The sequence below is a fragment of the Lactuca saligna genome, chromosome 1 (genome assembly GCF_052625555.1).
Source record: "Lactuca saligna cultivar CGN05327 chromosome 1, ASM5262555v1, whole genome shotgun sequence".
In the NCBI taxonomy this organism is placed as follows: Eukaryota; Viridiplantae; Streptophyta; class Magnoliopsida; order Asterales; family Asteraceae; genus Lactuca; species Lactuca saligna.
The window spans coordinates 37,254,886-37,270,607 of record NC_136417.1 but is presented as its reverse complement, the minus strand read 5'-3'; positions in this window follow the sequence as shown (position 1 = coordinate 37,270,607).

Sequence of the window (15,722 nt, the reverse complement as noted above, 5' to 3'; positions counted from 1 at the left end):
GGTTTTTAGAGAGAGAAAGTGTGTTTGCTACCAGAAAAGTATGAATGAGGGTAGGAACCATGTATTTATAGGCAGGGATTATGGTCGGTGGTGGGGTCCAACTATGAACGGTTTACGGCCGTGATCAGGTTCCTGGCCGTGAACACCACTTGGACCGAAAACAGCTGATTTTCAAATAAAACTGTTTTTTCGTGCGATTTTGGTTCCGAATCCTTTATAAAGTTTGATTATATAACTTAAATGATTTTCCAAACCGTAAGAACTTTACGGAATTAAATAAAAATTCAAAATTTAATTAACGAAATCGGCTAACGTTAACGGAAAAAGGTTCGGATTCGTAGAGTCTCAGCTTGAGGAGAAGTAGAGGGTTTTGGAGAAAGTTCATCTTGGAACATTGGATTAGTAGTATCTCCAATAGGAGGGGTTGATACATTGTGACAACCGCATTTTCACGTCCAGAAAAGACCGATTTTGTTTATGCTTTATAAAAATCAGAGTACCCCTTTAATAAAAATGTTGTGGAATTTGTTCCCAGAAAAAGATGATAATTACATTATCAAAGCATTTCTGAATAAATTTATTTTTTTCTTTTAAAACATTGGGGTGTCATCGTCAATATAGAAACATAAGCATAAATAGACCTTACATTCATTTACACTAGTGATCTAAATCTCCTTAGTCTCTCAGTGTAATGTGGCTTCGTATTGACACCTATGATACAAGTAAACTGTGTGGGTCAGGTTGGGAAACCTGGTGTGTATATAGGGATTTCAATCCCACAATGTTATCATATATATAATTTAGAGCTCACAAAATATACAATTTCACCATATATATAAGCAACTGTTACCCCACCCCTTGGATCCTCTCAATGACACTATCCATACTCTTGGAACTTAAATATTACCTCTAACTTAATCTATACTCTCGGATATAATCCATGCTCTCGGGTCAACAACTATGCCGATTCCATACTCTCAGATTAGGGACAAATGTATAAATCGATACACCCCGATTAATGTCAAACAACTATGTCTTATCCATACTCCCGGACTAAGGACAACTAAATATGTCTTAATCCATACCCCCAGATTAATGACAATTGACTATGTCCAATCCATACTCTCGGACTAAGGATAATGAATATGTCTAAATCCTGCTCTAGAATCAATAACATATATTAAAGTTCTATATTCTGTGTATAACTCACTCATATTCGTAAGAAGATACTACCCAATATTCCTCATAATTAATTTAGGTTTACTATTTATCCTAAATCTTCATATATAATCAGGTATGTTCTTTAACACGTATTTCAGGAAACATTAAATAACTCGCACATAAAGATATATTTAACACTTCAATCAATACTTGTATTAAAATCATGTTCATGAAAGGGACTATGCACTCACATATTAACTCCTTAACATATACTTAATACGTTAATTAATACTTGTATTGAAATCATGTTCATGAAAGGGACTATGCACTCACACATAAACTCTTCAACAAATATTTAACTCTTTAACATATATTTAATACTATAATTAATACTTGTATTAAAATCAAGTTCATGGAAGGGACTATTCACTCATACGCAAACTCTTCAACAAATATTTAACTCTTAAACATATATTTAATACTATAACTAATACTTGTATTAAAATCATGTTCATGAAAGGGACTATGCACTCACTTGTTACAGTGATGACTCGAAATTCGAGCAACGCTTCGCTTATTAACAATATGATTTCCTTCAACGAACCCTAGTATTATTACTACTAGATTTTAGTCTAATATTTGCTACGACTAATTGTTAGTCTAGCTTCGTCATTAACTCATAGTCTACTTCATGATCTATCAATTAAGGAATAACCAGGTAGGATCATATCAGAGTTAGGGTCCGTTTGGTATACGATGTATACTGGTGGGAAATCTTACTTTAAACACCTCACCAAATCACAGCGTAGACATCATTCGCGTAAGTAGATCAATCATTATAACGAATTTGAATCACTGATAAATCTTATTTATAGCTTCATCATAATGATATTATATTTAAATATAAGCTATATTTAAAATAGTGTAGACGTATTTTACTTACAGCGGGTTTTATTAAAAACCTGGCTTTGCTGAAGCAGAGTTTCTAAGCTGAAAAGCTCTTGTTCTCAGAGCCTTCGAGAGCTCCCGAGCTTCCTTCTAGTGCTATAAGGTTCCCTAGGCTTTAGGGGGTTAGGATAGGCTAGAGATATGTTAGAGAGAGAAAGAATGAAGGAATTGGTGTGAAAAATGAGCTACCCTCACACTCCCTTTTATAGCCGTTGATATGCGGTCTATGCAAGGTGCTCCTACGAGGAGCACAATGCGTTCCTCATACGCAGGGCACTCCTACGAACACTGGGTGTAGGGGCGAGGTTTGTACAACACGCGCCCGAAGCTGCTTAGTACAACGTGGTTGATCCGAGACCAAGAGGTTCGAATGCGAGGCACTCCTCTCTATGTTGGGCGTTCCCTTGCACAGTCTCGCAAATCACTATCCCGACTTCAAAAATTCATAACTCTCGCATACAAGCTCCGTTTTTGAGATTCTTTATATCCACGCGTAGGTGAGACCATACTCTAAAACTTTCATTTAAACTCCATCGGGTATTTTTGAATGTATTTTTATAGTTATATTTTTAACTGGTCGGGACAGGAAAAGTCCGTTAAAAATTCATAAATTCTTCATCCAAGGTCAGTTTTCGTCAGTCTTTTTATGTTGCACTACTATTAACGAGATATTCGATTTTCATTTAGGTTGTTTCGGCTAAAAATGGGTCGATCTACTATGGGAAGTCAGATTTGGGCATTCTTTTTATACATGCTCTTGGTTTAACGAACACTACGACTTTTTTATAGATCGCTAAGGCTAAAAGGTATTCTATAGTAAATTCAGTATTTACGTCTCTTAGTGCCATATCAGTTTTGTTGCAAAACTTCAACGGGCTATAACTTCTTCGTTATCACTTGGATTTCAGCATTCTTTATATGTATGGAACCCTTGTGACACAGGCTATAGCTTAGTTAAGATTATTTATTCTAAATAATCTTCTATCAAAAAGTCTTTTTCGACACTTATTGTTTGTAAATTAACTAGTCCAGATCTGTGGGCGTTACAATTATCTCCCCCTTAGGATGATTACGTCCCGGAATCATCAAAGAAACAAGACTTGTATAATGACTCCATATGCTCTCTCTTCATCCTAGGTAATAACCGTAACTTGTATGTTCCTTCGAATGAGTATCTAACTCTAGGACTTCTTGACTGAAAGTGGTACTCAATCTTGCACACACTCTCTATCTCATGTTAGACTCCACATTATGATCTTTTAGGTCACATTCCTGATCTATATGGAAGACTCCTTCTTCTTCTTAACAAGCTGAAGATAAGTTATTTGATTTCCACAACAGAATGATGGGTCACACTCTAATGACCTCTCATCGTATGATGCAACTCTTAGACTCAGGCCTCTCAGAGTCAAATTCTAGAATGAAATATATCTTCCTTCATGTTCTAATGCGATATAATCACATCTTAACATGTATCATTTCCAGCTACACGCTTCGTTAACAACGATCACGATACTTCTATTATTCCTTTTGATTATTTGTCACTTCAATCTTTTGGCTTAAGTCATATGCTACATCGATCATTGTTCTGAACTACGTAAGATACTCATCTTAGTCAGAATCGATTTGATATGACCACTAGGGTCGAAATAACAATCATCTTCTTAATCATTACCGAAAAAATGGTAATGATATACATGAGAAAAACGAAATCTATTACTATTGACTTGGTAACCTTGTAACTTTCCCTGATACAAGCACGAGTCATATGCTTCCGGTAGTATAGGTCTCTACTACCTTTCACACCTACTCATACTCGTCCCAAGTATAGTCTCGCAGTTCTCTAAGTCACTATCACAAAAACAATTTTAACACATACAAATGTGTCTGAACAATCATATAATTTTCCCTAGACTCTACTAGGACTTCTTTCGTGTGTATCTTCAATCATCAATTATTCTTTAACTCGGTTGGTGATGGAAATGTCAGACAATGGGATAACTAATGGATTATACCAAAAATCTTTCTTTATGCTAATCGAAAGTGTACTTCTCCCGTACTAGACGTATTATTTATTAAACTAATTCTAAAGGCTAGATATCATTATTATGATATCTTCTGATAGGTACCATTTAGTATTGTAAGCCTTCTCATTTCCTCTATTTACTCAATTCACTATGATTTTTCACCATGATTTTCTGCACACCAAAGCAATCGTTTGGTGTATCAAGACAAGAATATAGATAGAGGAATGTTTAGAAGCGTATTCCTCCTAATTACTTCGAAAAATTACAAGCAAGTTCTAATATCCTAATTAAGCGTTTAGCTATCCGAAGATATAAAGTTTCCAGATCCATTCGGCAACAGATCATTGGTCCGTTCAAACGATAACATCATAAAGCTTCAAAAATCATTTAGCACAAAATAGAAATTTAGGCATCTTCCGTAAATGAGCTAGTGCTTGTGTCTATTCAGTTGTACATCCTAAAATGTATTAGATACACTCCTCACGATCACCACTTAGCATTCTAATTTTAAGTCTATAAATAAATCCTTATTCCTAGTTCACTTAAGCTAATGCTCTGATACCAACTGTTACATCCCCATTTTCACATCCTGGAAAAACCGATTTTGTTTATGCTTTAAAAAAATTGGAGTACCCTTTAAGGAAAAATGTTGCGGAATTTGTTCCCATAAAAACATGATAATTACATTATCAAAGCATTTCTGAAGAAATGTAATTTTTTTTCCTTTTAAAACATTGGGATGTCTTTGTCAATACATAAACATAATCATAATCAGACCTTACATTCATTTTCACTAGTGACATACATTTCCTTAGTCTCTAAGTGTAATGTAGCTTCGCATCGACACCTGTGATACAAATAAACTGAGTGGTTCAGGTTGGGAAACCTGTTGAGTATATAGGGATTTCAATCCCACAATGTTATATCATATATATAATTTAGAGATCACAAAATATACAATTTCACTATATATATATATATATATATATATATATATATATATATATATATATATATATATAAGCAACTCTTACCCCCACCCCTTTGATCCTCTAAACGACACTATCCATATTCTCGGACCTTAAAATTTACCTCTTACTTAATCCATACTTCCAGATCTAAATCCATACTCTCAGATTAATGTCAAATAACTATGTCCTATCCATACTCTCGGACTAAGGACAACTGACAATATCTTAATCCAAACTCCCAGATTAATGACGATTGACTATATCTAATCCATACTCTTGGACTAAGGACAATAACTATGTCTAAATCAAGCTCCGATATCAATGACATATTTTAAAGTTCTATTTCCTGTGTATAACTCACTCGTACTTATAAGAAGATACTACCTAATATTCCTCATAATTAATTTAGGTTTACTCTTTATCCTAAATCATCACAAATAATCAGGTACGTTCTTTAACATGTATTTTACGAAACATCAAATAACTCTCACATAAAGATATATTTAACACTTCAATCAATACTTATATTAAAATCATATTCATAAAAGGGACTATGCACTCACATATAAACTCCTTAACATATACTTAATACATTAGTTAATACTTGTATTGAAATCACGTTCATGAAAAGGACTATTGTAACATACACATTCAGTTATCGTGTGTCGTAATTTAAAAGTGAATAATATTATGAAATATTATGTGATTTTGAGCCTTGGGTTCTAACAGATAGTTTTTACTAGAATTGAAGTAAAACCATGTTTAAAATCACTCGGAAAATTTTGGAAGTTTTATGAGATTCCAATTGAAAGCCAACTATTGAAATTAATGAAAATATAAAGTTGGACATAAATGAAAATAGTGTTATTGAAAGCCGTAAAAAACTTCATTAGAAATATTTAGGCAAAAACCTCATCGAAATCCGAGTTAGAACAAAGAAGCTATGACTCCTTAAAGTTTCGTGACACAACCAGCACAACACTATTTAACGTAAAAAGTGAGTTTTCGATAAACTACATTTTAGCTTTAGTGATCTAAATGAAAGTCATAGTATTTGTTAAACCGGGAATTTTCATAAAAAGAACGTCAAAATCTGACTTCGTATGAGGTAGTTATGATTTTTCTAAGTTTCGATATAGCAGTAGACAACTAAAAACTTAAAATAAAGACCGAGTGATTTTTAGCCGACACAACCTAAACGAGAATCAAAGGTCTCATCAATAGTAGTATAACGGTAAAAGGACACACTAAAACGGACGTCGGATGAACAAGTTATGAATTTTTAACGGACTTTTCCTGTCCCGGCCTGTTAAAAACCTAATAATAATAATAAAGTCAAAATTAGCCGATGGAATCTAAACGAAAGTTGTAAAGCATAATTTCACCTAGCATGGATTTAAAGAGCATTAAAAACAGAGTTCAGGTGACACAAATTACGAGAATGGTCTGAAGTCGTACGCTCAACGTACTTGGAAGCAAGGTCAAAAATCGGCCATGTTACCCTCTCTTCACTCAGGTGACACATAACAAGCCATGTCTAAGGTTCGGGTTCCAAACCATGGACACGTCGCTAGTACGCCCCGCGTACTGCGAGACTATGCCCCACGTAGTAAAGTGCTTCGAACCCTATATAAGGGATGCAAGGCTGCCTATATTTTGGTTGCCATTTCTCAATCTCTTTCACTCTAAAACCTCTCTCTAGCCTACTTTTAACCCCCAAAGTCCTAGTATCATCACCGACATCCGAAGCATGTCCCGATGCTCCGAAGTTCCCGAGAAAATTATATTTTATAGTCGAAACTCTGCCCGAGTAAGATTGGTTTTCAACTAAAATCTTCAGTCTCGTCACAGAAAGTCATATTTAGAGTCAAAGTGCTGCCAAAAATATCATTTATTCCTTCGATTAATTCACTGTGAGTTCGATATAGGGACAATTGTATGTTAGGTGTTATATATTCAATGTACTTTCCTGTGTTATATCGGATTTATGCCTTTGGCCATGTAGAGAATGACTCGTATAACTTCTGGTATTTGCTTTGGGCCTTTGGTCATGTAGAGCATGACTCGTATAACTTCTGGTATTGGTATAGGGTTATGTAGGGCTGAAAGGCTATATATGTTACCAAAATGATAATCTGAAATTGTATTTTCTGTGCCATTTGCGCTGAAGCTTTATTGATGTATATCAAGTATTGAAATTATTATGTCTCATTGATTGTAAATCATTGAATCAGATTGTTGGTTGATATAGAATGTATGTCATATGATAAATATATGCCTTTGTTGTTCGTTGTCCCTCTTTGCGTCTGTCATATTGATATGTATATGGCATTGCATTATATTGTAACTATTATTGAACTCACCAAGTGTCACCCGCTTGCCCCTCTCAATGTTTAAACTATTGCAGGTGATAAGCATCCAGTATAGTCTTGTACTCGTAGAATATGTAAAATGGATAATATTATAGCTTTTGTATTTAGTGTTAAAATTCCTGGGAAGTTATGTAATATATATAAAAGTTTGTAAATATTTTAATAGTCGGCTTGTAGCCAGTCTTTTGTAATTAAATTATCAGTGTAAAATATTGCTTATAAATATGCATGTAGCATGTTTTGGAGTAATATGATGTAGTTTTATATAAAAAAAAAGTGGGTATTTCCATCATGGTATCAGAGTAGTAGTTTAAGCGAATTAAATTCCACAGTTGGTATTTAGACTTAAACTATTGGAGGTTTAATATATGAACGGATTCGTTGTAAGTATATGGATACAAACCATAGGATAAACTTAAGTAAAATATTAGGTAATGATAAATCCTAATATTCTAAAATACTATATTACTCTAAATTTTCAGAACAATGGTTGAATAGGTGAATAGCCATACACCAGATATGGGTGGAGATCCTCAACCTGATGAAGTAAATACTCCAGTATCCCCTCGTGAGGAGCGAATTGTGGATAAAATTATTGGAGTTATTCTGAAAACTCTTGAAGAACACAAAAAGGATAGTGATAAAGGAAAAGAGAAAGCCACCAGAGAATATTCCAAAAAGGAGACGAAACGTCCCTCATTCAAAACTTTCGATAGTAATAGTGCCATAGAGTTTTCTGGTGTCTTTAATCCCATAGTTGTTCTAACTTAGATTCAAAACACAGAGAAATTATTTCGTATCTCTCATGTGGATAATGAAGACAAGGCTAATTATGTTTCTGTAATGCTCATCGGAGAATCCTTAGTCTACTGGGAAGCAACATATGAAGCTCTCAACACGTATGACCAAGAGAATATATCTTAGGAGATGTTCAAAACTCACTTGTTAGGAAAGTATTGTCCTCGAGACATGAGGAGAAGATTTAAGAAAGAATTCCTCGAGCTTAGATAAGGAGGAATCACTTTGATTGATTATGAAACTCAATTTAATCAAAAAGCACGGTTTGTTGCAAAGTATATTCCAACTGAAGACGATAAAATTTAGTTATTCTTGGATGGACTACTGTATGAAATCCGCAATTTTGTGGCTAATCAGGATGTTTTGTCATTCGAAAAGGTTTTTGAGTATATTCGAAAGCGCGAGCATGACTTATAAATACATGGTGCCACTCTTTCTGTTCCTAAGCATCCACGTATTGATCGAGTTGTTCCTATCCCCTCAATTCCACCACCTCCATCTATTTGAATTGATCCTAGTAAATAAAGTGTTGTCTCATAATACCCCTCGTGGCCGCGGTAGGTCACAATCTTTTTCTCTTGAGTCGTCATCGTGTGGAAAATTTTGAAAGAACCACCAGGGTCAATGCAGAACAGAAAAAGAGGTGATCTGTTATGGATGTGGCGAAGTGAGTCACATAATGCCCATTTTTCCAATGAAGAGTGTAACATGCTTTTCTTGTGGTGTTAATGGCCACAGGAAGTGTTTCTGTCCTACTCTTACTAGCCAAATGAAAGGACGTCAAGCTTATGTTCAACAACCAGCGAAAAGTCAAGATTTTGTTCAACAACCAAAGAATTCTCCAACTCAAAAGGAGGAGTTGCCAAAAGCTAATGGTCGTGCATTCCAAATTACCACAGAGGAGGCGCATGAAGATCCGGATGTTGTGATGGGTACATTTCTTGTCAACTCTAGACATGCTCACATCTTATTTGATTTTGGTGCCTCAGATTCTTTTGTGTCTCATGAATTTGCGCATTCCGTTCAAATTGCTTGCTATGAACTTGCGCAACCATTTCACGTTGATATTGCATGAAGTATATCATTACTTGCTAATAAAATCTATAGGGATTATGTCATAGAAATTGAAGGCTATAATTTTCTTGCTAATCTGATTCCTATCTCCTTGCCCAACTTTGATATTATTCTCAACATGTATTGGTTGTTAAAGAACCACGCAGAACTTTTATGTTATGAAAATATAGTACGCATTCCTATTGAAGGGGAATATCCTATTTTTGTCTATGGTGAACAAAGAATTTTTAAAATAATCTCTTTCCTCAAAGCCCATAAATTCGTATCGAAAGGATGTTCTATTTATCTGGCTTACACAGTTAATATCTCAAACGTGGAGAAGAAAACTGTAAATGATGTTCTGGTTGATAACGAATATCCTGATGTTTTCCCTGATGATTTGGCTAGACTTCCTCCAGACAGGCAAGTAGAATTCTAAATTGACCTTGTGTATGGTGTTGCTCCAATTGCAAAAACTCCTTATCGTCTTGCGCTAGCTGAAATGAAGGAAATGATGATCCAACTGCAGGAATTATTTGACAAAGGCTTTATTCAACCGAGTACCTCTCCTAGGGGTGTTTCGGTGTTATTTATCAAGAAGAAAGACAGATCGATGCGAATGTGTATTGATTACCATGAGCTAAATAAGGTGACTATCAAGAAGAAGTACCCACTACCTTGCATTGACAATTTGTTCGATCAACTTTAGCAGGTTTGCTATTTCTCAAAGATTGATTTGAGGTCTGGCTATCATCAGTTGAACGTATACGATTAGGATGTGCCAAAGACTGCTTTCCGTACTCGTTATGGGCATTTCGAATTCCTTGTCATGCCATTCGGTGTGACATATGCTCCTACTGTGTTCATGGATATGATGAATCACGTATACCATCCAATGCTCGATAAATTTTTCATCGTATTCATTGATGATATTCTAGTTTACTCCAAGTCTGAATCTGATCATGCCATTCATATTTGTGAGGTATTAGAACTTATCCGAAAAGAGAAACTATATGCTAAATTCTCGAAATGTGAATTTTGGCTTCGCCAAGTTCAATTTCTCAGCCATGTGATTTCTGGTGACAATATATCCATAAATCCTACCAAAATCGAAGCCATTCAAAATTCGGAAGCGCCTCGTAATGTTTCTAAAATTTGCAGTTTCTTTGGTCTCGTGGGGTATTACCGGAGATTCATTAAAGGCTTTTCTCATATAGTTGTACCTCTCAGAAGTCTTTAACAAAAGGAAGTAGAGTTCAAATGGGGTGAAGCCCAAAAAATAGCTTTCTCAACTCTAAAAGATCTTTTAACTCATACTCCGATCTTATCACTCCCAAAAGGTGATAATTATTTTTCTGTGTATAGCGATGCTTCAAAGTTGGGACTCGGTTGTGTGTTGATGCAACGTGACAGAGTAATAGCCTATGCCTCAAGTCAGCTGAATGAGTATGAAAAGAATTATCCCACCCATGACCTCGAACTCACTGCTGTGGTATTTTCTATAAAACTTTGGAGACATTATCTTTTTGGTACAAAATGCATATTGTTTACCGACAACAAAAGTCTCAAGTATATATTCAATCAGCAAACTCTGAATATGAGACAACAACGAGCTATGGAGCTGATCAAAGACTATGAATGCGAAATCTTGTATCATCCTAGAAAGGCCAATGTAGTTGCTGATGCTCTTAGAATAAAACTTTATTATAATAGTATGTGTTATACTATTACTCACACTACAGTAAAGTTCACTATTCTTGATGAACTAGAGAAATGACAAATAGAGGCCTTAAAGACATAAAATGTGAAGAAAGAAAGGGTGATACATTATACTGATGTTTTACTTTATGATCCACAAGGATTGAAGGTATTTAAGAATCGGATATCGATTCCAAATATTGGCGATTAAGACAGAAGATTTTGGATGAAGCCCATAATTCTAAACTGTCAATACATCCTGGTACAAGTAAAATGTACTATGATGTACGGGTTGATTATTGGTCGCCTGGATTAAAGAGAGACATTGGAAGCTATGTGCAGGAATGCCTAATATGCTTAGAAGTCAAAACAGAGCACCAAAAGCCTTACGGAACTCCAGAAAGTCTTAGTGTTCCCATGTGGAAATGGGAAGAACTATCCACAGACTTTATTATCAAATTGCCAAAGACTGCTAAACAGCACGATATCATTTGGGTAATTGTCGACTGCCTGACTAAGAGTGCACATTTTATCGCCATGCGTGAAACGGCTCCAATGGAGAAATATGCACAAGTTTACTTGGATGAAATAGTTGCGAGACATGGTGTGCCACTAAAGATCATTTCTGATCGTAATACTCACTTCATTTCTCACTTTTGGGTGAGTATGCAACGTGAATTGGGATCTCGAGTTGCTCTCAGCACATTTTATCATCCCCAAACAAATGGTCAGACAGAGAGAACGATCCAAACAGTAGAAGATATGCTTCGTGCATTTATCTTGGAGTTCTATGGTAAATGGGATAAGTACTTACCTCTTGTTGAATTTTCGTATAATAATAGTTACATCACTTCAATCAAAATGCCACCATATGTAGCACTTTATGGACATAGATTCCGTACTCCATTATGTTGGCATGAAATAGGACAGAAAATCCTTGGAGGCCCTGAATTGATTCAAGACGCCAACGAGAAAATTCAAATCGTACGAGAAAGAATGAAAGCGGCCCAGGATCGACAAAAGTCTTATGCAGTAAAGAGGAGACCACCCATAGAATTCCAGGTGGATGATTTTGTAATGTTAAAGGTATCCCCATGGAAGGGCCTTATGAGATATGGGAAGAAAGGAAAGTTGAGTCCTAGATTTGTTGGACCTTTCAAAATCATCCAGAGAATTGCTACACAAGCATACCGCTTGGAATTGCCTGAAGATTTGGCAGATATTCATGATGTGTTTCATGTGAGTTATCTGCGTAAATGTTTAAGTATATATAATTGAATTGGTCTCGTTATCCGAGGTGAAACTAGATAATAAATTAAGATATGTAGAAGAGCCTGAAAATATCGTGAACAACAGAACGACTGAATTGCATAATAAAGAAGTGGAGTTGGTGTTTTTCAAGTGGAAACACCATTGAGGGCCAAATTATACTTGGGAAAATGAGAATGAGATAAGAGTGAAATATCCCCATTTGTTTAAATTGTTGTAATTCCGGGGAAGAAATCCTCAAAAGGAGGAGGTATTTTTAACATACACATTCAGTTATTGTGTTTTGTAATTTAAAAGTGAATAATATTCTAAAATATTATATGATTTTGAGTGTTGAGTTCTAATAGATATGTTTTACTAGAATTGAAGTAAAACTACGTTTAGAATCACTCGAAAATTTTTGGAAGTCTTATGAGATTCTAGTGAAAAGCCAACTATTGAAATTAACAAAAATATATAGTTGAAAATAAATAAAAATAGTGTTATTTAAAGTTGTAGATAATTTTTTTAGAAACATTTAGGCGAAAACCTCATCGAAATCTGAGTTATAACAAAGAAGTTATGACTCCTTAAAGTTTCGTGACACAACCGGCACAACACTATTTAACGTAAAAAGTGAGTTTTCGATAAACTACTTTTTAGCTTTAGTGATCTAAATGAAAGTCATGGTATTTGTTAAACCGATAATTTTCATAAAAAGAACGTAAAAATCTGACTTCGTATGTGGAAGTTTTCATTTTTCTAAGTTTCGGTATAGAAGTACACAACTAAAAACTCGAAATAAAGATCGAGTGATTATTAGCCGACGCAACCTAAACGAGAATTAAAGGTCTCATTAATAGTAGTACAAAGTTTTTAACGGACTTTTCGTGTCCCGACTTATTAAAAATATAATAATAAAAATAAAGTCAAAATTAGTTGACGGAGTCGAAAGCAAAGTTGTAGAGCATAATTTTACCTACACATGGATATAAAGAGCATCAAAAACGGAGTTCGTATGCAAAAGATACAAAAATTTTAAGTTTATGGCACAAATTACGAGAATGCTCCAAAGCCGTATGCCCAGCGTACTCGGAAGCAAGGTCAAAAATCGGCCACATTACCCTCTCTTCGCTCATGTGACACGCAACAAGCCACGTCCGCGGCCCAGGTTCCAAACCATAGACACGTCACTAGAATGCCCCGCGTACTGCGAGACTACGCCCCGCGTAGTAAGGTGCTTTGGACCCTATATGAGGGATGTGAGGCTGCCCATATTTTGGTTGCCATTTTTCAATCTCTTTCACTCTAAAACCTCTCTCTAGCCTACTTTTAAACCCCGATGTCCTAGTATCATCCCCGACACCCGAAGCAAGTCCCGGTGCTCCGAAGTTCCCGAGAAAATCATATTTTCTAGTCGAAACTCTACCCGAGTAATGCCTGTTTTCAACTAAAATCCCCAGTTTCTTCAAAGAAAGTCATATTTAGAGTCAAAGTGCTACCCAAGTTATCATTTATTCCTTTGATTATTTCACGGTGAGTTCAATATAGATACAATTGTATGTTATGTGTTATATATTCAATGTACTTTCCTGTGTTATATCGGATTTATTCCTTTGGCCATATAGAGCATGACTCGTATAACTTTTGGTATTGGCTTTGTGCCTTTGGCCATGTAGAGCATGACTCGTATAACTTCTAGTATTGTCATAGGGTTATGTAGAGTTGAACGCCTGTATATGCTAGCAAAATGATAATCTAAAATTGTATTTTTTGTGCCATTTAAGCTGAAGCTTTATTTATGTATATCAAGTATGGAAATTATTATGTCTTAGGGATTGTAAATCAGTGAATCAGATTGTTGGTTGATATGGAAAGCTTTTCATATGATACACATATGCCTTTGTTGTTCTTTGTCCTTCTTTGCTTCTATAATATTGATATGTATATAGCATAGCGTTATATTGTAACTGTTATTGAACTTACTAAGCGTCACCCGCTTATCCCTCTCAATGTTTAAACCATTGCTGGTGATAAGCATCCAATATAGTCATATACTGGTAGAAGATGTAGAATGGATAATATTATAACTTTTGTATTTAGTGTTAATATTCATGGGAAGTTATGTAATGTATATAAATTTTTTTAAAAATTTTAATAGTTGGTTTGTATCTAGTCTTTTGTAATTAAACTATCAATGTAAAATATTGTTTATAAATATGCATGTAGCATGTTTTGGAGTAACATGATGTAGTTGTATCGAAAAAGTGGGTCTTTCAACTATGCACTCACACATAAACTCTTCAACAAATATTTAACTCTTTAACATATATTTTATACTTTAATTAGTGCTTGTATTAAAATCAAGTTCATGAAAGGTCCTATGCACTCACACATAAACTTTTCCACAAATATTTAACTCTTTAACATATATTTAATACTTTAATTAATACTTATATTAAGATCATGTTCAAGAGAGGGATTATGCACCCACTTGTTATAGTGATGACTCGAAATTCGAGCTGCACTTTGTTTCTTAACAATATGATTTCCTTCGACGAAACCTAGTATTATTACCACTAGATTTTAGTATAATATTTTTTGCAACTAATTATTAGTCCAGATTTGTCATTAACTCAGAGTCTACTTCATGATCTATCAATTAAGGAAAAACCAGGTAGGATCATATCGGAGGTAGGGTCCGTTTGGTATACGAAGTATACTTTTTGGAAATCTCACTTTAAAAACCTCACTAGATCACAACGTAGACATCATTCCATTAAGTAGATCAATTAGTATAATGACTTTGAATAACTGATAAATCTTATTTATAGATTCATATGTTGTATTTAAATATAATATATATTTAAAATAGTGTAGGCCTAGCTCACTTACAGCGGATTTATTAAAAATCGAGCTTCGCTGAAGCAGGGTTTCAGAACCGAAAATCTATTTTTCTTGGAGCTTTCCGGAGCTCCGGGGCTTCCTTCTAGTGCAAGGGTGGTTCCCTAGGCTTTGGGGGGTTGGGATAGGCTAGAGACATGTTAAAGAGAGAAAGAATGAAGGAATTGGTGTGAAAAATGAGTTGCACTCGCACTCACTTTTATAGCTGCTGATCCTCGGTCTATGCAGGGCGCTCCTGCGAGGAGCGCAGCGTGTTCCTCGTTCATAGGGCGCTCCTGTGAACGTTGAGCGTAGGGCGAGGTGTAACATCCCAAAATTGAAGCCCGAAAATTTCATTTTTGAATTAATAATTCCATAAACATTTTTACCAAAATATTGTCAAATAAACAACACATCACAAAATCATATTGTTGTGTCCCAAACCATAACATCAAAAGTAATGAAAATCAGAGTACAGTCCCAAAAACTCCTTGCGGAAACCATGTGTGTGTGTGTGTGATGCGCTGCTACACCGCCGGCTCCTTCCCCTTCGACGAAGAGGT